This window comes from Macaca mulatta, chromosome 2 (genome assembly GCF_049350105.2).
Source record: "Macaca mulatta isolate MMU2019108-1 chromosome 2, T2T-MMU8v2.0, whole genome shotgun sequence".
NCBI lineage: Eukaryota > Metazoa > Chordata > Mammalia > Primates > Cercopithecidae > Macaca > Macaca mulatta.
Window position 1 is genome coordinate 45007447 of NC_133407.1, and position 26698 is coordinate 45034144.

Consider the following 26698-nt stretch of genomic DNA (forward strand, 5'->3'; position numbering starts at 1 on the left):
CTTGGGAAGTATATTTTGCTGTTGGCAATTTAAAAGTTTTCATAAGTGGAAAAAATGTTTAGTTAAAGGCAAAGCTTATTTTATTAACTACTGGGGGAAAAAAATGAAAGTAAAAACTATCCTTTGAATTGCTTTCACAAGTAATAGTCATGAAGGACCTTTAAAATTACTGATTTCCTCAACTGCTGCTTTAGTTTCTGAATTAAGAAAACTGAGCTCCAGAATTATTTTCACATTTTAATTAATTTATATAAGTAACTGAGTAATAAACTAACTCTTCCCCTCCCCCCCGCCCCCGCCTGCCCCAACCCCCATACATAACCCTGTAGTTTTTCTGTCTGCAACAAGCAAGGACATCTTGAAATCAGCGTGCTCCTGGCTATTTACCAATTTAATATTGCTGCTGTTTAAAGAATATAAAATAAGCGCTGTAAAAACCCACCCAGCAGTAAGAAACAAACTGATCTCTCTTACCTGGTCTAAGGAAGCATGCCTCTCACTGCAGTACCAACAACACTCTACAGTCTTTGTTACCATTCAGTGGAAACTTGAGACTGTGTCAGACGTAAGCAATCGAGCTCAGAAAAGCTCAATTTAAAATACTTTTCAGTAAAACTAAAAAGATGCTCAAGAAAACTGTTTAGTTAACTGGCTTTCAAAAGACATATGAATACTGTCTACAACAAAGACATCTCAAAAGAAATTGAAAGTGCAGGTCTTAGATGAAGTGGCTTTTCTATGTAGAACCCTCCTTTCTTATTAAATTAAAAGAATATTTTTATTTTTAAAAAATGCTTAAAGTACACACTTGATTTTAGCCAAAAGGCTGAGAAGTGATAAAAATGCTTAAAGTAAAAGCGGTGAAATAACTACAAGTTAACATTTTTCTAAATATCACTTGCATTTTAACTAACTTAAAAAATAAGATTAAACTTACTCGTGAAACCTGCATAATTTGAATTATACATATCAGAGTATCTGCTGGCTCCTGAGCAGTCACAAAGCAGGAGACTTAATGCATCTTGAAAGCAGAGCAAAAGCATCACGAGTTTCAGGGGGGAAAAAGGAGGAGAAACTCTTGAAACACTGGTTGGGGCTTTCTGAACTTACTGTCCAGCTCTTGTGGGAGGAAAAAAAATGTCCCAGTCCTGCCCCCTGAGATAGGAGGCTATGCTTCAATGCCAAAATGAATGACAGGCCCATTTCTGATATCAACAAAGAGCAGCTTAGTTGTGCTTTTTTTTTTTTTTTTTTTTTTTCACTTTCCCACACAGAAGTTCTAAAATTTCCAGGTTAGTCCCTTTATAGCTAGGGTTAAGTACCTTTCTCCATTTTCTCAAGAAGGAACCCAATTATGTTGTCCTGGTTTTTTTTTAAATGACTAATTAAATATACATACCTAATCATCTTACTTAGTTTTCCTAGGCAGGAAGCTGAACAAAAGATGACCTCTTAAGTTCCTTTCCAAATCTATTCTTTTCTATATCAGATAACCATATGACTGTCAATATTAATAAGCTTTTCCAGCATCCTGATGTATGGCACAAGTAGAAACAAAAAGCAAGGTAATATTAAAAACAAAGCAACTGAGATAAAATTTTCAACTAGCAAGATGTAAAGATGATTTACCAAGGTACATGTCTTTGATTACACAAATTCAAAACAAACACTTCAATCAACAACATATATTTGCTGAATACTTACTATGAGCCGAGCACTATTTTGGGCCCTGGAGATACAGTAGTGAATGCAACAGACAAAAGCCAAACAAAAAATCCCTGTCTTTAGTGAGCTTAGTTTATTTCAGTTCACTCTAAGTATAACTCTCCTAGATGACTAAGGTACTTTTCCTTCGTTGATTAGTTATCACCTATTCTGAAATATTCCCCTTGGAAAGTATGTCTTGACAACAGCTCTAGGAGATGCCGCAAAGTATTTGGTGTTCTGTTCAGTGTTGTATCACCAGTGTCTAAAACAGCGTCTGTTAGATACTCAAATATATACTGAATCAAATAGATCAGAGAGCTTTTTCTGACTCAAAATTTTCCTTTGCCAACACATATTATACTTACACACATACAGAGATATGACAACAATAATACAATACAGGGTGTAAATTAAATTGGGTTGTAAACACACATTAGTATAAACAAAACTGAAAATACAACCTATATGGCCCTCTATCTTTCCAGATTTTATAATAAAATCTGTTTTCACTATAGGATGTGAGGTCAATGCAATATCTGAGTAAATAAATTAGATAAAATTCTATAAACTAAGTTTTTATGGACAGTCAGATTTCAGAGAAGTTTTGAAAGAAAAAAGAAACTTGGAAATTACACAGAATCTGATCAGTTTGGTGTATTAAAATCTTACATGTTTATATTCATTTATATTTCCACATTTGGAAACAATTTTAAACTCCCCATCCTGCTTTACACCATTCTTGATCATCTTACCAGATGATGCTTCTTACAGAGAAAGTAAGTGTACACCTCTAACTTGTCAGATCAGCTGGAAGTGCTCACCTACATCACCCAAGACCAGAATATTCAGGGGCTAGATATGGTCACATTTACTCTGTTATAGTCTTAAAACAAAAGGAAATTAAACATTCAAGTACTCAAGTATATTTCCCATATCTCCAAATAGAAGAGCATCCCCCTGCCCTCCCATCGTCCAGAGCTAGACAAAAATTACAAGTTAAAATATAAAGTATCTAGTGTATGTTTTAACAATAAACCTAACAGCAATCCAAGGTCAGAAAGATGTGATAACTGAGGTCAAGTGACAAATAAAATAAGGTGGGACCAAAGTAGGATGCTACTATTCTTGCAGGATGAATTCTCCTTTTCCCATTCCTTCCTTCAATAAATACTGAGCACCTATTATGTATCAGGCACTGAGCTAGGCAACCTATTACCTACTGTCTACTCCACAGATCGGAACTTCAACCTATCCCTCCAAGTTTCCCTCTCCATGCTTGCCTTCCTTTCTAGAGCCTTTTCTCTGGTCTCAAATTATTTACTCATACTACACCCTTCAATCTGTTCTGATGCCTTTCTCAGCAGGTAGCATAATCACTACCTTTTATGTTCTTCTGCAAGTGTATGACACAGTGTGGGGAACGTAATAAGACTTCCCACTCAGATGATAAAAATGCAGATTATATAGGTCGTGTCAAACAATTTCTCCTTAAACTTATATAGAAAATCCATTTAAGCATCATTAATTACAACTATTGATTATCTGGAAGACACCAAAGGTAGCTAGACATTCTCCTAGGTTTATAAACTGATTTATTTGGAGTTTGCGACATTTATTGGCAATCTGCCCAAATATTAAGCCCATTTAACAGACACATGTATGATTCTATAGGCAGAAATGACACTGTGATAGTGTAATGATAGGTATATCTAGCAGGCATTGGCCAAATAAAAACTATCTATCAGATCTGTATAATGAAGTAGTAGAAATTAGCTATGTTACATCTATATTTATATTTTCAAGTAAAATATCGAATCTTCCTGACAAGCACTACACCTAAAGTAAAAACTTTCTGCTGTCACTTGCATGGTTAGGTGTCAATTTCTTAAAAACATTGCATAGTAAATATTTCATATTTCATGTTTGCCTGCTGCTCTTCCTCTTTCCACTTTTTCTTTTCTTTCTCTCTTTTTTTTTTTTTTTTCAGAGAGAGAGCGTTTTGTTCTGTCACCCAGGCTGGAGGTGATGTGCTGTGGTGTGAGCACAGCTCACTATAGCCTCAATCTCCTGGGCTCAGGTGATCCCTCCCACTTCAGCCTCCCAAGTAGCTGGGACCACAGGTGTGCACCACCATGCCTGGCTAATTTTGTATTTTTTGTAGAGACAGGGTTTCGCTATGTTGCCCAGGCTGAACTCCTGGGCTCAAGTGATCCTCCTGCCTCCCTCCACAGTGCTGGGATTACAGGTGTGAGCCACCATGCTTAGCTCTACTTTTTCAATATGCACATTTTTCTGAGTTCTGTGCTCGATGCTCTTTTCTTCAAGATCTACACTCCCACTCTAGAGGATGTTACCTATTTTCCATAGCTTTATCACCTCTACATAGATGACTACAGAAATTTATACTCCCAGCCCTGGCTTTTTCTGTTCTGCTGTAAATTCTTATTTAGATGCCTATTGGACATCTCTGTTTATATATCCCATAATCTCAACTCAGCCTCTGCAGTATTGAACTTCCTGTCTACCTTCCCAAAACCCACTCATCCTCCTAGGTTCCTCACCCTTGTTAAAGGCATTAATATCAAGAACAGAAAGTGATTTTCTTCTTCCCTCATCCTCACAACCCAAATGCCCACATTGTTTCCAATTTTTTTTTCTAACATATATCATTCTCCTAGTTTAAAAACAAAACAAAATGAGAAATATAACTTCTGATGTCTACAGCTATACCATCCAAAATGGTAGCCTTAGCCACATGTGGCCATTTAAATTTAAAGTGATTAAAATTAAATAAAATCGGCCAGGCATGGTGGCTCATGCTTGTAATCCCAGCACTTTGGGAGGCTGAAGCGGGTAGATCACCTGAGGTCAGAAGTTCAAGACTGGCCTGGCCAACATGGTGAAACCCCACCTCTACTAAAATTTAAAAAATTAGCTGGGCATGGCCCCTGTAGTCCCAGCTACTTGGGAGGCTGAGGCAGAAGAATCACTTGAACCCAGGAGGCGGAGGTTGCAGTGAGTCAAGATAACACCGCTGCACTCCAGCCTGGGTGACTGAGCGAGACACTGTCTTATAAAAATAGATAAATAAAATTAAATTTAAAATTTGATTTATCAGTCATGCTAGCCACATGTCAAGTGCTCTATGGAGCTGCATGTGGCTAACAGCTACTGTATTGAACACTGTAGATACAGAACATTTCCATCACTGAAGAAAGTTCTATTAAACATCTCTGATCTAGAAATCAACGGCAAACCACTTAAATTAGTAATCCAAATTTTTCTCAATATAGCCCCAGCCCCAATTTACCTGTGTTAACCTTATCTTCTACCAAAACCCCTATGCATGCTTTATCACAGATTAGTGGGGCCCACAGAATTAAGTTGAAGGCTTCACAAAGATAAGGGAGGCCTACACAAGCTATGTGGAGAGGGACCTATAGGAGAGAAAGAAAGCAAAGATTCTAGAGAGGACAGAAATAGTTCACTAAAGACCTCACAAGTTAGGAAGGGACAAAATTTTGGAGATAATACCTTTAGCCTTAGAGAAGAAATATGGTATAGTGGAGAAAGCATGAGCATTAGAGTCAGAATACTTCATCCAAATTCAAGTATTTGTTTAGTTATAAGGGACGGAAATCGAACTCAAACTAGTTTAACGTGAAAGGAATTAGTTGGCTCAACAGGCTCACAGAATCCCAAAGGGTGAGATAACTGAACCAGGAGGGTCCACTTTGCAAAAGGGTCTTTTGTAGGCAGCAAGGGCTTTAGCTTTCAAACTTACTTCCTTCTTCAGAAACTTTAATATTTCTCTTTCCACTGAGTTCATCTTAACATTTCAAATGCAGAGATTGTTCCCTTCTAACTGCTAACCAAACTAAAAACATCCTACTTCCCATCTCTCTTTAACCACCAAAATTTTTTAGTGTGGTATCTATAGCCACTATCTCAGCTTTTGTACCAACTATTAATTAATTATTAAATCTTCAAAAATGCACCAAGTACCTCTGACATAACCACTGTGTTAGGCACTAGAGATACAAAAACAAACAAGGCATAGTCCTTATCCTCAAAAAATAAAACAAAAAAACAAAAACCCAATTTGGCTTCCATCCAACTGCTCAAATGAACTGTGTTGTCTAAAGTAGCTCTAAATGAGCTCTGCCTTGAAAAATCTAATAATGTGTGCTTATGCTCCACAGGCTTGCTGTATTCTGGCCTTGCTGATCTTACAAATCCCATCTTCTTAATACTATTACAACTGTCTTCTCTTGGATTTTTTTTTTTTTTGAGACGGAGTCTCGCTCTGTCACCCAGGCTGGAGTGCAGTGGTGTGATCTCGGCTCACTGCAAGCTCCGCCTCCCAGGTTCACACCATTCTCCTGTATCAGCCTCCCGAGCAGCTGCTGGGACTACAGGCACCCACGACCATGCCTGGCTAATTTTTGTACCTTTATTAGTGACGGGGTTTCGCCGTGTTAACCATGATGGTCTCGATCCCCTGACCTTGTGATCAGCCCACCTCGGCCTCCCAAAGTGCTGGGATTACAGGCATGAGCCACCATGCCCAGCCTTCTCTTGGCTTTTATAAAGACTATTCCTTCTCTGTTTCCACCCCGACACTTGTGAAGTGGTTCCTTTATTTTTTTCTTATTACTTGTATTCTAAATGGCTCAACCACAGCCATCTCTTTTGCTGTACTGCTGTTTCAGAAGGTGACTGACTGAATCACCATTAGGAGTGAAAGGGGCACACTATAAATAATTAGAAGCTGTCTGGGAAAAGTGGAACATATGGATTGCTGTTTAAAAACTTTCATTAGTTCCTGTCTCCAAATCTTTAAGTATGCCATACAAAAACCTACTTTGAACTAATTGCCTTTATGGATTAAATTTCTATCTTTTTATGGCTGTCTCAAGGTCTATCTTCACTCAGTACTCAGAGTACACTGAGACAATAGTATGTCTAATGAAGAGTCTCATTTGACTCTCTCCCCCATCTAACAGCAACCTCATTACATTTCCTTGGTCAAAAGAGCCCACAAATCACTCATAAGCCTCACTGAGAGAGATGAGAAAATGGAGGCTTACTAACATCAAATAACTTGCATAAATGCTAGCAAGTGGTAACACTGAGATTCTAATTGATATGGTTTGGGTGTGTCCCCACTCAAATCTCATCTTGAATTCCCATGTCTTGTGGGAGGGACCTGGTGGGAGGTAATTGAATCATGGGGGCAGGTCTTTCCGGTGCTGTTCTTGTGATAGTAAGTCTCACGAGATCTGCTGGTTACTGTAAGGGGGAGTTTTCCTGCACAAGCACTCCTCTCTTTGCCTGCTGCCATACACATAAGACATGACTTGTTACTCCTTGCCTTCCTGCATAATTGTGAGGCTTCAGCCACATGGAACTGTAAGTCCAATTAAACCTCTTTCTTTTGTAAATTGCCAGGTCTAGGGAATGTATTTATCAGCAGTGTGAAAATGGACTAATATACTAATCAAGTTCTTGACTTCTCAAAGTCCATATACTTGGTTACTATTGGTATTAATTACAGATATGAATTCAATGAGATTTTAATCAAAAAGCTTACTAAAGCCTAATATTGTTCTCCACGGCATATACTAGCCCATTTGTGCCAAATAAACTATTCTGGATGGGAAAAAAATAAAGATCACTTCAGTCCTCTATATAAAAACTTTTGATGGTTCCTTATTAAATAGATAATACAAGGTCTTTAATGGATAACTGTTTTAGGATAACTGTTTTTCTAGGCTCATCTTCCATGATTCCAGCTGCATGACTTATTTACCATTCCCTGAACGGTCTATGACCTTACTGCTAAGGTCAGAATTTTCTTCATCTGGTAAATTAGTGCTTATCCTCCAAAACCCATAGAAAATGTCACCTCCTTGGTTAAGATATTCACAATTACCTGAATAGACCTGGTCCTATTTTGAGTTCCCACAGTATTGATGATGTGCATTTATTATAACATTTATCACAGCCCTTTGTAATTTGCATGTCTCTCACTTCCTGTAGTCTGTGAGTTCCTCCACAGCCAGTTTTTGGCTCTCCAGCCCTCCTATTCCATCTCTGTACCCTCCTCATCTAGAAGACCACGTAGTAGACAACATGCACTCAATAAATAGCTATTAAACAAATAAATAAATGAAAAGCGACCTTCACTTGATCAAATACCTTCAGTAGCTTCCCATCTGTTAAAAGAACTCCCCTGAATACAAAAGATATTCCAACTACCTTGGCTTTCTTTCCAGGCTCTTTATGATTACACCTAGATGAAATTTTGTAACTAGTAACATTCCGTTTATAATTACCAGCAACTAGCTCCAATAGTCACCTACAATTCTCTGTAATGTTTTCCCAAACATGCTAAAGATATTCCTGCTGTCCTGTCTTAAAAAACTCATGGGGCAGTCTTGTTCAAAATGTCTTTTCCCCTCTTTTTTGTCTCTTCAAATTCTACACACTCCTCAGCATCCAATGGTAGTTTCAACTCATTATAAGACTCTCTATGGCCTCGAGTGTAACCTAACTTCTTCCTCTATATTCCTACACAAAATACATTAAATATCAAACCAATATAGCTAAAATAAATATGTGTTTTAAGAATAACTTTTGTATAAAAACTTTTAACTAAGTTACATGATAAATTCTCAATAAGCTACCATCAAAACTGCAAAATTTAGTTTGTTCATTCAATCTACACATATTTGCTGACTGTTTACATGTGCCAGACATTAGGAGAGGACCTAAAAATATACTTGTGAAGATATAATTCCTAGCCTCAGGAAGTTACAGTCTAATGGAGGACACATTATAAACAAGCAAATAAATACAAAAACATCATCAACTGTGTTAACGGCAATGAAAAAAACTAGTGGGCATTACAAAGATGGAAAGGGATATTATTAATACATTTTATGCTCTTTTATTATAGATAAGGTGGTCCAAGAAGACCTCTCTGAGTACTATTTAAGTTGCAACTTAGAAGGTGAAGAGGTCTCAGCCATGGTAAAAGCAGGGAGAAGATCAGGCAGAAAAACAGAACTGTGCAAAGGTTCACATAATATCCATAATTAAAGTAAAGCAAATAAACTGAAACTGAGGAAGACAAATACACATAAGGAAATGGTTTTGCAGGGGGAAAAGTAATTTACTAGTTGTGGTTGTTTATACAAAATAAAAGAATTCAGTTCTTATTTTCTTATCTAGGACTACAGTAAAAAACATGGGGGAAAGAAACAGAATCATGGATGCCATTCTGAGCAAAAGATTAAGGAGCAAGATTATCAGACATCAATAAATATTCTGTGAATATTATCATGAATGCATAATATTCCACTATACAGTTGTGTCATGCTTTATTTCCCTTTTAAATGGATATTTACAGTCTTCATATTTTGCAGTTATATATCATCATGCAATAAACATGTCTCCACCCACATCTCTGATTCTTTTCTAATGACAAATCCCCCAAAAGCCTTTCTACTGAGTGGAAGAATATAAATTATCTTAAGGGGTTTGATATTTATTACCAATTTGCTTCCCAAGAGTGCTTTTGCTGATTTTCGTCCCCAACACAAGTAGACACAAAGAAGAAGTAAAAGGGCCAGGTGCAGTGGCTCACGCCTGTAATCCCAGCACTTTGGGAGGCCCAGGCAGGCAGATCATGAGGTCAGGAGATTGAGACCATCCTGGCTAACACGGTGAAATCCCATCTCTACTAAAAATACAAAAAATTAGCCAAGTGCAGTGGCAGGCGCCTGTAGTCCCAGCTACTTGGGAGGCTGAGACAGGAGAATGGCGTGAACCCGGGAGGCAGAGCTTGCAGTGAGCCAAGCTTGCACCACTGCACTCCAGCCGGTGACAGAGCGAGACTCCGTCTCAAAAACAAAAAAGAATAAGTAGAAATACTGTAGATAAGAAGATAACAATAAATAGACAGAATAAGAAGTGGATATAAAATAAAGATACCAATTTCTCATACCTTTGCCAACAAAGGTAATAATTTTAAGAATCTTTGCTAACTGATAGAGGAAAAATATTTTGTTTTTAAATAGCTTTTTATATGATGTCCAAAATACTGCACATGCTCATGTCAGAAAAAAACTGCAAAATATAGAAAAGCACACAGGAAGAAACAAAAATAATCTAGAATTCAATCATCCAAAAATTACAATTAATGTTCTGTGTACACGTATTGAGTCTTTCTATACTACATTTTTTTTTTTTACGGAAAAGAGGATCACACCATACATGTTAAATTTTTTGAACTTAACAAATTGTTTAACTTTTAATATCTACAGAATACCACCATACAAGAATATCACAATATACTGTTAATTATCATGCTGCTTCCAATTTTTCATTATTATTAACAATGCTATGATAGGCACCCTTTGACTAAATCTTCCCACAGATCTTCCTTTACTTTATTAGGATAAATCAACAGCAGAGACATGGCTAAGTCAAATAATTTGTACAATTTTAAGCCTTTTGATATGGTACTGTGCAAATTATCCTCTAGAGAGGTTGTATCATTCTGAGTTCCCATATTCTCTACAATCTTGCCAAATGCCAGTATTAACAAAAACAACCCTTTGCTAATGTGACTGGCAAAAATCAGCTTTTGTCATTTACATTTGCAGTTTAATTACTAGTGAAGTTGAATTCATACTCATATTTTTATTAGCCATTTGCATTTCTTCTCCTGTGAATTACCCATTCTGCTGCCCTATTTTTTCTTATAGTGTCAATATTTATTTTTTTATTTGTATTACATTTAGTCATCAGGTTTCCTTAGTCTTCTCTGTTATGTGACAGTTTCTTGGCTATTGGCTATGCTTTGTTCCTGATGACCCTGACAGGTTTTTGGGTTGTTGTTGTTTTGAGACAGGGTCTTGCTCTGTCACCCAGCCTGGAGTGTGGTGGCACTATCATGGCTCACTGCAGCTTCGACCTCCTGAGTTCAAGTAATCCTCCCACCTCTCACATACCCTGCTGCTGCTGGGGAAGAGGTAGAAGCAAACATCTTGTTTCTGGGCAAGAAGCTGAGAATCCTCACTGGCCCAGGATTCTGATGCCAAGCAGAGGTTTCTACTGCTCAGGAAAGGGCAGATTAAAATACCACCCCTGAGGTTCAAATGAACAGGGACTGCCTAAAGCTAAGGCTGACCCAGGACAATAGAAAACCACCTATGACACCACCATAAGCCTAGCACTGCGTAACAAGCAGCATCAGTCAACCACTAGTGAAGGGGCAAGGATATGAACAGAGACTCCCCCTCTGTGATAGAGGCATGATGGGACTGAGGAAAGCCAACAGTGGAACAGGAACACTGAAGAAAAACTATCTGGTACCCCAGGCTCCAAGTACAAGGTAACAGCAGCCCAAGTACACTGAACATAATGATACCAACATCAAAATCCAAATCCACCTCAACTCCAGACTAGGTTGACTCAATGTCATAGGCAATTGGCCTGATGGGAGAGGTATGCTTATATCCAGACATAAATACCATCTACCTCAGTCTCTACTGTTTTTGTATACATGATGTTTGCCATTAAACTAAAAATTACAAGACATACACAAAATAAAACACACATACACACACACAGGCATGCACTTTACCAAGAGATAAAGCTATCAACAGAACCAGACTCATTTATGACCTAGATGTTGGAAGTATCAGTGAGGGGCTTTAAAATAACTGTTCTTTCATTTTTCTCATCATTAGACTGGAAGAAAATCTTTTCTCTTTTTAATCACTTCAAAAGATACTAATATTCTATGGTAGGCTCAGTGGCTTATGCCTATAATCCCAGCACTTTGGGAAGCTTAGGCAGAAGAACTGCCTGAGGCCAGGAGTTTGAGACCACCCTGAATAACACAGCAAAACCCTATCTCTACAAAAAAAAATTTTTTTTTGAGACGGAGTCTTGCTCTTGTTGCCCAGGCTGGAGTGCAATGGCACAATCGCAGCTCACCGCAACCTTTGCATACCAGGTTCAAGAGATTCTTCTGCCTCACCCTCCTGAGTAGCTGGGATTACAGGCAGGCACCACCATCACACCCGGCTAATTTTGCATTTTTAGTAGAGACAGGGTTTCTCCATGTTGGTCAGGCTGGTCTTGAACTCCTGACCTTAGTTGATCCGTCCAACTTGGCCTCCCAAAATGTTGGGATTACAGGTGTGAGCCACCACGCTCGGCTAAAAATTTTTTTAATAAAAAATAAATTAGCTGGGTATGTTAGCTCACACTTGTAGCCTCAGCTACTTGGGAGGCTAAGAGAGGAAAATCACTTGAGCCCACGAGTTTGAGGCTACGGTGAGCCATGATCATAACACTACACCGCAGCCTGGATGACAGAGCAAGACCTTTAAACAAAAAAAGAAAAGATAATCAAGACTCTAAAGCAACCACTAAAAATGTATTGTGGGGTTTCTAACTGTATTTGATACTTTCCTGGACTCCGTCCTATGTGCCTTTTCTTTTGACAAATTTTAATCTGTCTCCTTCAGCTGTAATAAACCGTAACTGTGAGTATAACAGCTTGCAATGAGTTCTTTCAGTTCTCCTAGTGAATTATCAATCCTAAACGTAGTTCTGGAAACCTCTGAACTTGCAACTGATGTCGTGAGGGCTGACTTGTGCACTGCTTCAAAACTTTGCAATTGACTAACATCACAAAGTCCTTTAACAGAAATGTATCTTGAAAGTACTTTCTTCCAGCCCATGGCCTGTCTTTTCATTCTCTTAACAGTATCTTTCTTTCTCAGAGTAGAAGTTATATTGTTTGGCTGTGGCCCCACCAAAATCTCATCTTGAACTGTGGTTCCCTTAATCCCCATGTGTCATGGGAAGGACCCGGTGGGAGATAATGAATTATGAGGGCGGGTTTTTCCCATGCTGTTCCCATGACAGTGAATAAGTCTTACAAGATCTGATGGTTTTATAAAAGGCAGTTCCTCTGCACACACTCTCTTGCCTGCCATCATGTAAGACGTGCCTTTGCTCTTCCTTTGCCTTCTGCCATGATTGTGAGGCCTCCCCAGCCATGTGGAACTGTAAGTCCATTAAACCTCTTTCCTTTATAAATTATCCAGCGTCAGGTATTTCTTCATAGCAGTATGAAAATGGACTAATACAAGAAGTTTTAATTTTAACGAACACCAACATCAGTTTTCTCTTTCATGAATCATGCTTTTGGTGTTGTATCTAAAAAGTCATTGCCAAACCCAAGGTTACATAGATTTTCTTCTATTTTTCTTCCAGAAGTTTAATAGTTTTATATTTTACATTTAGGTCTATGATCCATTTTGAGTTAATTTTTTGTGAAAAGTATAAGGTCTATGCCTAGGTTCATTTTTTTGCATATGGACTTCGATTGTTCCAGCATCATATGCTGGAAAAAACCCTTTCCTCCATTAAACTGTCTTTGCTCCTTTTTCAGAGATCAGGTGACTATATTTGGGTGAGTCTATTTTTGGGCTGTTTATTCTGTTCTACTGATATATGTGTCCATTCTTTTGCCAATAACACATTATCTTGATTATTGCAGCTTTATCGTAGGCCTCAAAAATCAGGTAATGTGAGTCTTAGATATGGTTTTTGACAATTCATGAGTTTATCTTTTAAACTTACATGTTAATGTATTCATTTTTATTCTAATTACTAAAAAGTGGTCTTATATTTGTTACTCTGTTATGTTCACTGCTCAACACTATCTCTTATTATTTGTCTTTTGCTAGTAAGACATTTTCTTTTTCCTAATAACACTGTAAATAGTGTTTTTTTTTAGACGAAGTCTCGCTGTTGCCAGGGGGCTGGAGTATAGTGGCATGATCTTGGCTCACCGCAACCTCCACCTCCCGGGTTCAAGCGATTCTCCTGCCACAGCCTCCTGAGAAGCTGGGACTGCCAGCTCCTCTGGCACTTACCACCACGCCCAGGTAATTTTTGTACTTTTAGTAGAGACAGGGTTTCACCATGTTGGTCAGGATGGTCTCGATCTCTTGACCTCGAGATCCGCCTGCCTCGGCCTCCCAAAGTGCTGGGATTACAGGCGTGAGTCACTGCGCCTCACCAGTGGTTTTTTTTTTTTTCTCCTACCATTTATTAGTGCAGCAGAAAATCTGTGGCGAATTTTATGTATAGCTTTTTGTAGCAGTCTCTTTTTACTTCTTGCCTAGATGCTTATTTATTTTTTTAGACTGAGTTTCGCTTTTGTTGCCCAGGCTGGAGTGCAATGGCTCGATCGCTCACTGCAACCTCCACCTCCCGGGTTCAAGTAATTCTCCTGCCTCAGCCTCCCAGGTAGCTGGGATTACAAGCATGGGCCAACATGCCTGGCTAATTTTTTTGTATTTTTAGTACAGACGGGGTTTCTCCTTGTTGGTAAGGCTGGTCTCGAACTCCCGACCTCCGGTGATCCAACCGCCATGGCGTCCCAAAGTGCTGGGATTACAGGCGTGAGCCACCACGCCCGGCGATGCTTATTTTTGTTATTTATTTATTTATTTATTTATTTATTTATTTATTTATTTATTGAGACTGAGTCTCACTCTATCGCCCAGGCTGGAGTGCAGTGGTGCGATCCTGGCTCACTGCAACTTCCCCCTCCTGGGTTGAAGGGATCCTCCTGCCTCAGCCTCCCAAGTATCGGGGATTACAAGCACTTTCCACCATGCTCAGCTAATTTATTTTTGCAAGCAGATAAAGGCTTGTTTTATTTAAATGGCTGGTCTATGTAATCACGGAGGCCAGTATGTACAGACAAAGGGGGAGCTTTTATTTCTTGGTCTCTTCCTCCTTGGACAAAGTCTTGATCTCCTCCTTTTTGGCCTGCAAGCGCTCTTCACGGCACTTGCCTGCTTCCTTGGCCTTAGACCTGCGGGCCTCAGCCTGGTCAACCAGGAGGTTCTTGCGGGCCTTGTCCGCTTTCAGCTTGTGGATGTGCTCCATGAGAATCCGCTTGTTTTTGAACACATTTCCCTTCACCTTCAGGTACAGGCTGTGATACATACGGCGATCAATCTTCTTAGACTCACAGTATCTTCTAAGCAGCCGGCGCAGAATCCATGCGACCTTCTCTGGCATTCTGCGCTTGTACGTTCAATGTACATTGGCTGTACCCTTCCACTTACTATGCGCATGTGCCTGCCTTCCGGCGGGCCAAGGTATTCTTCAGGCATTAAGCCCGGGAATGGACTGTCAACAGGCTTGCGATGATCAGCCCATCTTTGATCAGCTTCCAGATCTGCTGACGGGAGTTGGCATTGGCGATTTCATTAGTCTCACTGGGGTCCAACCAGACCTTCTCCCTGCCACAGCGGAGGACAGAAGAGGCCAGCCTCTTCTGAACCCTGAGCATACTCATGGCTGTGGCCGCAGCAGCAAAAGGGCTTTTTTTTTTTTTTTTTTGAGACAGAGTCATGCTCTGTGACCAGTCTGGAGTGTAGTTGCGCAATCTCGGCTCACTGCAACCTCTGCCTCCCAGGTTCAAGTGATTCTCCTGCCTCAGCCTCCCAAGTAGCTGGGACTACAGGCGTGCACCACCATGCCCAGCTAATTTTTGTAATTTTAGTAGAGATAGGGTTTCACCATGTTAGCCAGGCTGGTCTCGATCTCTTGACCTCATGATCTGCCCGCCTCAGCCTCCCAAAGTGCTGGGATTACAGGTGTGAGCCATCACGCCTGGTCGTGTTTTGAATAATTTCTTAATAAACCCCATGATGCCTTAAAAAATTTCTGCCAATTATCTGAAAGTTGAGAAATCTATCCAAGTTTGGTGTTTGCTAAGAAAAAAGTAAATTCTAGGTGGTATCTGTCCACCTCGGTATTATTTGACTTTTTTTTTCTTTTTTTTTTTAGACCAAGTCTCACTTTGTCGCCCAGGCTGGAGTGCAGTGGCAGTATCTCAGATCACTGCAACCTCCACCTCCTGGGTTCAAAGGATTCTTCTGCCTCAGCCTCCCAAGTGGCTGGGACTACAGGCGAATGCCACCATGCCTGGCTAATTTTTTGAATTTTTTTTTTTTTTTTTTTTTTTAAAGTAGGGATGGGATTTCACCATGTTGGCTAGGCTGGTCTCAAAATCCTGATCTCAAGTGATCCACCCACCTTGGGTTCTCCCAAAGTGCTGGGATTACAGGTGTGAGCCACCATGCCTGGCCTGACTTTAAACTTTATCCACACATGCCAGATCTAGTATTGAGCAGTCACATAATACTATGGCTCTCATCTATTTGGGGGATTAAAGATCCCTTTGATGATCAAATTAAAATTATATACTCTTTAGATAACAGAATTTTGCTCAACAGTTCAGTTTGTCATGACTTGAAGTCAATTTGTATATCTAATGTATGAATCCCAGATTTACTATGGCGCTGATAAACTAAGGAAGATCTTCTGACCCTGTTGTCTTGTTCCATGTGCATGTGATTGGCAATCTAATCCTACATACTTTGAAACAGAATATAGTTCTTCTCTAGTCAAAAACAGGACCTAACTAAGAGTTGTTTAAGCTGATGATTGGTTTATTAAACTGTTCTCTTTACTCCTGTAAATATTTGAAATTTTCCATAATAAAAAGCTTAATCTGTATGTCTGTCTAAAGTAGGGCCTGAGAAAAGGCATACTGCTCCCATGGATTTTCTCTTTGCCCCTTCTCACCACTATTTCATCACATCTGAAAATGTACCCCAACAAATCCACTTCTGCCACTGCCTTTACAGCGCTCTGGTCACCAAGGGAAGTACAGAGGTAATGATAAGAGAGATGGGAGGGAGAAAAAGAGCCCTGGTTGTTGCAGATAGCAGTTGCAACATGGGGTTGGTGGGAAGCTGCCAAGTTTCTGGTTGGTAAAGATCCCACTTCCTTAAATTTGTAGGTATGAAGTAGAGAAGGGTAGAAATCTACCTTTTTCCTGCCTGTCCCGGCTATTTTGTCTCAGAGATCTATCTTCATTTCTACTCATCGAAATTCCTCCTGTTGCCTGGCACATTTTAATCTGTATTCCCAGTTTCTATTTGTAGCTTTGCTTTTTTGTGTATTTTCCCAAATTTGACCGAAGCATAATAGAGAAAATTAAGTTGGGTCCCACCAGCTAGCTGTCATCTAAACTCGGGCTTCCCAGTTGATTTTTTGAGCCCGAAAGGTCTGAAAATAATCTAGCACACATTTAACCTGGGAAAGGCAGGTAAGTGGAAGAGAGAGCTTCTCGTGTGCTCTTGCCCCTCTTCTGCCTTAAGCCACACTACAATCTTACATAAACAGAAATATGCCTACTGATACTATTGAGCACATTAAATACAGGATATTAAAAAAGAAAGTGGCATTTTCTCTCAAGGAACCTCTAATCCAGATTAATAAAGTTGAAAGACTTCCAATAGATGTGAAGTTTAAACTGAAGCACTGTAGCAACTGAGAAAATAACTTTTATCTGAGGAATGCAAGTCCTTTTAAATATCAGGCCTAGATAGACATTAAAATGAGATTACAATCATGCCTACTCCCCTCCTTTGAGCTATGTATTCATCTGTTGAAACTGCTTACTATTGCCACAAGTAGCCATAAATTAGCTTAATAATCCACAGCAGGTGTGAATTATAATAACACTATAATCCACACCTTATAGGTTAACAATGTATAGTCAATCACTAATTAATGTTATTTCTGTAAACCAGTGAGAATTCCTAACAACTTTGTACAGTCTACTCCCTGTCCCCCTATTTTGCCTTTCAAACTCCATTTGTAACTGCTGCTAATAGGAGTGTATACTCAGGGCAACTTGAATCTATGTTCCCAGGTTGTAATCCTTAAGCTTTGCCCAAATAAACTATCATTTATGTTTGTTTTGCCTCTATTTCTTCATTTTAGGTTGACATATCCAATTAGAAACATTCAAGTTAATCCACAATAATGTGTGCTTGATAAAACTTACAAATTAGTGAACTAACATGCTATTTTTTTTTTTTTTTTTGAGACAGAGTTTCGTTCTTCTTGCCCAGGCTCCAGTGCAGTGGCGCAATCTCGGCTCATTGCAACCTCCACCTCCCGGGTTCAAGTGATTCTCCAGCCTCAGCCCGCCGAGTAGCTGGGATTAAAGGCGCCTGTCACCATGCCCAGCTAATTTTTGCATTTTAGTAGGGACGGGGTTTCACCACGTTGGCCAGGCTGAAATTGAGCTCCTGACCTCAGATGATCTACCTGCCTTAGCCTCCCAAAGTGTTGGGATTACAGGCGTGAGCCACCGCTCCTGGCCCTAATATGCTAATTATTAGATACTCTCAAACTGAAAAATAAGCACACAGAGAATATTAAAACCAATTAGCATAAAGAGGTGCTCTGAGATTAGCTGGGTGTGGTGGCTCACACCTGTAATCCTAGCACCTTGGGAGGATGAGGTGAGCTGATTTCTTAAGCCCAGGAGTTCAAGACCAGCCTGGACAATGTGGTGAAACCTCGTCTCTACTAAAAATACAAAAATTAGCTGGGCGTGGTGGCATGTACCCGTAATCCCAGCTGCTCAGGAGGCTGAGTAGGAGAATTGCTTGAGTCTGGGAGACTGACATTGCAGTGAGCTGAGGTCGTACCACTATACTCCAGCCTGGATGACAGAGCCAGACCCTGTCTTAAGGAAAAAAAAAATCAAAAAAAGAGAAAAAAAGTTAAAAAAAAAAGATCAGTAGAGGTATAGTTTTCTGAATTCCTCCTTGTTTTGTCAATAATATTTCAAACTAATAAAAGATTTCTAGAGAAAGATATAAATGCAGAGAAGTTTTCGACCTCTGATCTGAAAGACTTGATTTTTTATTTTATAGGGTCTCGCTCTTTTGCCCAGGCTGGAGTACAGTGGCACAATCACAGCTCACTACAACCTTGACTTCCCAGGCTCAAGCAACCCTCCCACCTCAGCCTCCCCAGTAGCTGGGACTACAGGAGTATGGCACCATGCCCGGCTAACTTTTAAATTTTTTTTGTAGAGACAAGGTTGTACTACGTTGCTCAGGCTGGTCTCAAACTCCTGGGCTCACGTGATCCTCTTGCCTCAGCCTCCCAGAGTGGTGGGATTACAGGTATGAGCCACTGTGCCCAGCCTGAAAGACTTAATTTGAATTGCCTCTATCACTTGGGAAATTAATTAACTGCTCCGAGTCTCCATTTTTTTCCACCTCTAAAATGGGTATGATAATAGCACCTATCTTGCAAGAAAGTTCTGAAGATTATATGAAATAATGAGTATGAAGGGCTTCTTGTAGTTCCTGGCATATAGCACTCAAAACACAGACTTCTTATAAAAAGTGTTCATCCTCTGAAAATAGTGAGCAAAAGTAAGATGGTGACTAAGGTTAAAAGGTACTTTAGAAAAGGCATACAAAGAAAATAACAAAACAAAACCATTATAAGTAAACTACAGCCCAATATCCCTCATGAACACTCACGAAAATTCTAAATGAAATTTTAGCTAACTGAATTCTAGAATATATAAAAAGGACAACATATGCCTAAGTGGAGTTTAACCCATGAATGATAGAAGGTTGGTTTAACATTGGGAAATCGATCAATATAATTCCCCATATCATCAGAATAAAAAAGAAAAACTACATTATCATCTTCAATAGATGCAGGTAAGGCATTTAACAAAATTCAACAATCATTTATGACAAAAACTCTCAGCAGACAAGGAATAGATGGGAACTCACTCAAAATGCTAAAAATCAAACTATAGAAAACCCATAGCTAAAAATCATACTTATGGTAAAAAAAATTGAATACTTTTCCCCTAAAATCAGGAACAGGACAATGATGTACACCTTTACTACTTTGACAATGAACTAGAGGGCTCAGCCAGTGTAATGAGTCAAGAAAGGAAATGAAAGGTATAAAATAAGAAAGGAATATGTAAAACTTTTTTGTATACAAACAAAATATTGGCCTATATGGAAAATCCTACAGAATCTATAAAAATGGACTAGAAGAGTTTGACAAGGTCACAGTTTGGCAAGGTCACAGGCGGCAAGGTCAATATACAAAAACGAACTGTATTTCTATCTTCTACCAACAAAACGAAATCAGATATTAAAAATTTTAAACATTATTTACAATAGCATAAAAATATTAAATATTTAGGGATAAATCTAACAAAATATGTACAAGAGCTATACAATGAAAACTGCAATATATTGCTGAAACTACAGAAGACAAATTAATGGAGAGAAAAAACATGTTTATAAATTAGAAGATTCAGGCTGGGTGTGATGGTTCACGCCTGTAATCCTAGCACTGTGGAAGGCCGAGGCGGGCAGATCACAGGCCGAGGTCAGGAGTTCAAGCCTGGTCAACATGGTAAAACCCCATCTCTACTAAAAATATAGAAATTAGCTGGGCGTGGTGGCAAGCGTCTGTAATTCCAGCTACTTGGGAGGTTGAGGCAGAAGAATCGCTTGAACCCAGGAGGCAGAGCTTGCAGTGAGCTAAGATCCAGTCACTGCACTCCAGCCTGGGTGATAGAGCAAGACTCCATCTCAAAAAAAAAAAAGGTCCTTTATGATAATGGTTCTTGTTTTCATCTTTACTCTTATCCCAGACACCTATCCTTCTGTGACACTGAACTGCTTTTAGTTCCCTGTTTTCTCTTCTCTGTCTCTTTTAGCCTTTCTATATGCTCCTAGTGGCCAGATACAGTGGCTCACGCCTATAATCCCAGCACTTTGGGAGGCCGAGGCAGGCGGATCACGAGGTCAGGAGGTAGAGACCATCTGGGATAACATGGTGAAACCCTGTCTCTACTAAAAACACAAAAAATTAGCTGGGTGTGGTAGCACATGCCTGTAATCCCAGCTACTCGGGAGGCTGAGGAAGGAGAATGGTGTGAACCTGGGAGGCGGAGCTTGCAGTGAGCTGAGATCACGCCACTGCACTCCAGCCTGGGCGACAGAGTGAGACTCTGTCTCAAAAAAATAAAAATAAAATAAATATATGCTCCCAGCTACTTGGGAGGTTGAGGCAGGAGACTTGCTTGAATCTGGAAGGCAGAGGTTGCAATGAGCCGAGATCACGCCACTGCACTCCAGCATGGACGACAGAGCGAGACTCCATCTCAAAAATCAATCAATCAATCAATCAATCAATCAGAAGATTCAAAATTGTTAGTATGTCAGTTCTTCCCAAATTTATCTACAGATCAATGTAATCCTAATCAAATCTCAGCAGACATTTTTTGTAGAAGTGTATAAGGTTGATTCTAAAATTTATATAAAATGCAAAGGACCTAGTATAGCTCAAACAACTTTGTAAAATAACAAAATTGAAAGATTACACTATCCGGTTTTAAGCTTAGTATACAGCTATAGCAGAGTTTCTCAACCTTGGCACTACTGACATTTTGGACCAGCTATTTCTTTGTTCTGGAAGACTCTCCCGTGCACTGCAGAATCTTCAGCACCATCCCTGGCCTCTACCTCTACCCAGGGGCAAACTTCCTGCCTACCCACCAAGTTGTGACAATCAAAAATGTTTCCAGGCCTGGCGCGGTGGCTCAGGCCTGTAATCTAGCACTTTGGGAGGCCAAGGTGGGTGGACTACTTGAGATCAGGAGTTTGAGACTAGCCTGGCCAATGTGGTGAAATCCCATCTCTACTAAATATACAAAAATTGGCTGGGCGTGGTGGCATGCACCTGTAATCCCAGCTACTCGGGAGGCTGATGGGGCAGAACTGCTTAAGCCTCGGAGGCAGAGGTTGCACCACTGTACTTCAGCCTGGGAGACAGAGTGAGATTCCATCTCAAAAAAAAGAAAAGAAAAGAAAAAGGTCTCCAGATATTGCCAAATGTCCCCTAGGGGCAAAATTGTCCTTCACTGAGAACCGCTGAGCTACCAAGACAGTACGGTATTGGCATGAAGATAGACACATACTTCAATGGAACAGAAAAGAATCTAGAAACAGATCCTCAATTATATAGTCAATTGATATTTGACAAAGGTACAAAGCAATTCTATGGGAAAGGATAATCTTTTCACTAGTTGTTGTTGGAATGATTGGATATTCATATGAAACAAAAATAAACCTTTCCTCTTATTCCATATACAAAAATTAACTCAAAATTTATCACAAGGCTGGACTTAGCGACTCACGCTTGTAATCCCAGCACTTTGGGAGGCTGAAGTGGGAGGACTGCTTGAGCCCAAGAGTTCGAGACCAGCCTAGCCAACATAAGGAGACCCCATATCTACAAGAAATTTAAAAATTAGCTGGGTGTGGTGGCACATGTCTGTAGTCCCAGCTACCTGGGAGGCTGAGGTGGGAGGATAGCTTGAGCCCAGGAGGTCAAGGCTGCAGTGAGCTGTGACTGTGCTACTGCACTCCAGCCTAGGTGACAGAGCAAGACTGTCTTGGAAAAGCACAAAAAACCAAACTTATCATAGACTTAAATTTAAGAGCTAAAATTAGAAAACTTCTAGGAAAGTTCTAGGAAAATAAAGGAATATAGCAACGTAAAAACTTATAGGAAAATGTGCAAGAAAATCTTAGTATTATTGGCTTAGGCAAAAATTTCTTTTCCTTCCTCTTTTCTTTCTGAGACAGGGTTTCACTATGTTGCCGAGGCTGGTCTCTAACTCCTGGGCTCAAGGGATTCTCCCACTTCAGCCTCCCAAGGAGCTGGAACTACTAGGCTCAAGTCACCCTGCCTGGCTTTGATTTCTTAAATAGGATACAAAGAACCACAAACTATCTTTTTTAATTGAAAAATTGCACATTAAGTGATACAGGTTAGATGTTTGTCTGCTCCAAATCTCATGCTGAAATGTAATCCTCAATGTTGGAGGTGGGACCTGATGGGGGTGTTTGGGTCATGGAGGAGGATCCCTCATGAATGGCTTGGTGTCATCTCTATGGTAATGAGTAATTCACATGAGATCTGGTTGTTTAAAACAGTATGGCACCTCTCCCCATCTCTCTTGCTCCCCCTCTTGCCATATGACTTGCTGACTCTCCTTTGCCTTCTGCCATGACCGTAGGCTTCCCAAAGCCCTCACCAGAAGTTGATGCTGGCATCATGCTTCCTGTAAAGCCTGCATAACCATGAGCCAAAATAAACTTCTTTATAAATTATCCTGTCTCATGAGTCCTTTATAGCAACATAAACAGACTGATGTATCAAGATATAAAACATGTCTGCTCTTCAAAATCTCTTAACTTTAAAAGGTTAAGACTGAGAAAGTAGAACCTTATGATCTTTCTGATCTGGATTTTAAGCAGGAGATACTGGAGAAGTCTTTAAAAAGTTAAGAGAAGAAAAAGACACATGATAGCCTGGGAGAAATGTTTGCAAAATATACATGTGATAAAGGACTTATAACATGAATAAGACAATAACAAGACAACTCAATAAAAAATCTGCAAAAGATTTAAACACTTACGTAACCAAAGAAGATATGCTGATGGCAAATAATCATATGAAAAGATTCATAATATCATTAGTCATTAGGGAAATACAAATTAAAACCACACTGAGCACCAAACTCACTTGAATCACTAAAATGGAAAAAAAAAAACTGACCATACCAAGTGTTGGCAAGGACACAGGGCACTAGAACTCTTACACACATTGCTGATGGGAATACCAACTTGTAAAAACACTTTGGGAAACATGTTTGGTAACTGCTTATAAAGTTAAATATACACTTACCGTATGACCCAGCAATTCCACTTCTAGGTATTTACCTTAGAGAGATGAAAACTTATGTCAACACATAAGCTTGTATTTGAATGTTCATAGCAGTTTTATTAATAATGGTCCACAAGTGAAACAAAAATGTTCATCAACCCATGACTGGATATAGGAATGGTGGTATATCATAGAATAGAATAGTGTTTAGTAATAGAAAAGAACTACTGATTCATACAACATGAATGAATCTTGAAAACATTATGCTAAGTACAAGAATCCAGACACAAAGTGAGATTAATATCAACAAATATTCTATATGGCTAAAAACAAATATTCTATATGGCTAAAAACAATTATGATTTTAGTAGCTTGTTTTGCCTATATGAATCACTGACACTATCTTTTGTTATTTATTTATGTATCAGTTCTCCTTAAATCGATTATAAACTCTCTGCTATAGGGGTTATCTTGTATCTCGGGGTGGCACTTCATAATATTAACACCTCGTGTTTGCATATCAGTGCACAGGTTTCATAATTCTCATCCACTAAAACAACTGGCATGTGGTATGCATATTGCAATGAAGTCAACATACCTAGGTTCAAATCCCAGCTGACTATGTGTGTGGTCAGCAGTAAGTCATTTTACCTTTATGAGATTCACTTTTCTTATTCATGAAACTAAAAAGCATGGATCAAGTGGGAAAAGACAGTGTTAGGGACATAAGAGATGGTACAATCAACAATTCTAATGCATGTAAGACTATTAAGGACAGAAACCTCCGGAGATGTGAAGGGCCAAAAGTTATACTTGAACTTGATTTTCAGAAGAGCCAAAGACTGAGAAAGTGGAACCTCATGAGCTTTCTGATCTGGATTTAAAGCAGGAAATATTGGGGAAATCACCACAGAGATAACTAGTTTGTGGCAGACAACAATCATAAAAACATCCCCTTTTGATCCTACAATGCAGTCAGTCTCTTCCTGTCACTGGGAGAGGAAGCACTGAATGGTTCATCTACATATTAAGAGAAATGAGCTATTTAGATGATCATAAAACAGGTTAATTTTATTCTTCTGGTGTGTTGTGGCCATAGTAATCCACCTCGGTAAGAGATAAAACATAGGTTCAGATATTTGGTATACGTGCTTGAATGAGAATCTACAATTGGTGGAATTATAAATGTCTATCAATCAAAAGACAGAATCACTCAAGGAACATATGGTAGCCCCAAGAAGCTTCATTAGGGATTTGCAGTGTACCTACCATGTGCCAAAAACAGGCACTCCGCTAGGCGAGGTCACTTGTTTTATAATTTAGTCCTCACAATAGCCCTTATGAAATTGCATGATCACTCCCATTTTAGAGATAAGAAAATTGACATTTTGAAACATGACAAATTTGCCCAAGAAGTCACCTTTAGTATGTGACATGGCTAACATTGAAACTCAGACCTATTTGATTCCATGTCCTTATTACTGCTACTTAAAACCTATTATCATTACATAAAGCCCAGCCTCTAATTATTGAAGCCAGCACAATCCTAGAAAAGAGTAGGCTTTATCATTTTTTTTCCTGTTTCCAAGAGGAAACAGATATTATCTCCAGCTACCAGAAGGGAACCTGAAGCTTATATATAAAGTGATAACACAAGTTCTTGAATCTTGGAATTACTAGCCCTTTTGCTGCATTAGCATTCCACTGAGATTCATCATGATAATCAATGTTGAGGAGGAAAAAAAGGTGGAGGAGAAAAGTGTATGCAATTATAAGACCAAGTGTTTTCATTCTTGGAAAGCCCACATGAATTTACTGAGTACCCTTTTTTTTTTTTTTTTTGAGACAGAGTCTTGCTCTGTCACCCAGGCTGGAGTGCAGTGGCACAATCTCGGCTCACTGCAACCTCCGCCTCCAGGGTTCAAGTGATTCTCCTGCCTCAGCCTCCTGAGTAGGTGGGATTACAGGTACGCACCACCATGCCTCGCTAATTTTTGTATTTTTAGTAGAGATGGGGTTTCACCATGTTGGTCAGGCTGGTCTCGAACTCCTAACCTCGTGATCCGCCCACCTCGGCCTCCCAAAGTGCTGGGATTACAGGTGTGAGCCACCGTGCCTGGCTACTGAGTACCTATTATAGGTCAAGCACAGTGCTTGGCACTGGGGATGTAACGGTGAATAAAAAACAACAACAACAACAACAAAAAAAACAACAAGACACAGTTTATTCCCATAGAGAAACAGAGAAGTTTCACCCTAGTAGGAAGATACTGGCAACTAAATAGACAATTAAAATATAGTGCAGTAAATACAGAAACGGGATAGCACAGGGTATCATAGGTGCACAGAGAAGACAAACTAAACCCAGAAAGGCTATCAGATAAAATATAAGACACCCAGTTAAATATGAATTTTAGATGAACAATGAATAATTTTTTAGTAAAAGTACGTTCCAAATATTGTCCTCTACTTGCTATATCTGGCAACCCTTGGTGGGAGTGATGTTTAGAAAAAGCATCTCAGAATAAATGATACCTAAGACAAAAACCAAACTACTCTTACTTGTCCCCAACAAATCTGGACCCTGAAAAAGTATGTTAGTTGTTGCCCTATGGAGACAACCATGTGACAAGGATCTGAGGCCAACAGCAGCCAGCAAGGAACTGTAGGCTCTTGCCAACACCCATGTATGAATATGAGAGCCATCCTGGAAGAACATCTTCCAGCCCTAGTCCAGCCTACAGGTGACTACAGCCCTGGCCAACTGCTTGACTACAACCTCATGAGGGACCCTGAGGCAGAAATACCTACGTAAGCCACTCCCAGATTCCTGATCCTCAGAAACGATGTGAGATGAATATTTAAGTTGTTAAATTTTAGGGTAATTATTATGCAGTAATAGGAAGTAATGCCCTGCCGATTAGAGAACTGTGTTCCTTATGAACAGGCCTACACTCACTGACTCACTGGCCATGTGGAGTCACCATCAGTGTGACCTCAGCAAGGATGAGGTGGTGGATCCAGAGGGGCCACAGCTGGGACTGTCAGTCATTTGTGCCTCCCACCAGCAGGAGGTCTGAATGGCACATTTCCATGGCCACCATAAGATTACAAAAAGTGTATTAGCTATAGCATGTCCTTTCTGAAACAAAACAGTAACAACCTTTTTAAAGACAAAATTTTAAAAAATACTTAAGTACAGCTTAATCACTTGAGAGAATTGTGTGAAAATGAAAATACAAGCAAAATAATAAAGAAAATTAGCAGAGCTAAGACAACTCTAAAATCTTGG

General features: G+C 39.5%; 1 protein-coding gene and 1 pseudogene across 50 annotated transcripts in view; both read right to left on the reverse strand.

The window, feature by feature from the left end:
- Positions 1–26698, reverse strand: part of TFDP2 (transcription factor Dp-2) — a 197046-nt gene that overhangs the window by 77139 nt on the left and 93209 nt on the right. For 14 of the 50 annotated variants that reach the window (XM_028843370.2, XM_015131932.3, XM_077990873.1 and 11 more), the window contains one exon: positions 23428–23462. The gene's annotated coding sequence lies outside the window, so the exon portion shown is untranslated. 50 annotated transcript variants of the gene reach the window in all.
- On the reverse strand, positions 14378–15136 carry LOC106997092 (large ribosomal subunit protein eL19 pseudogene; annotated as a pseudogene).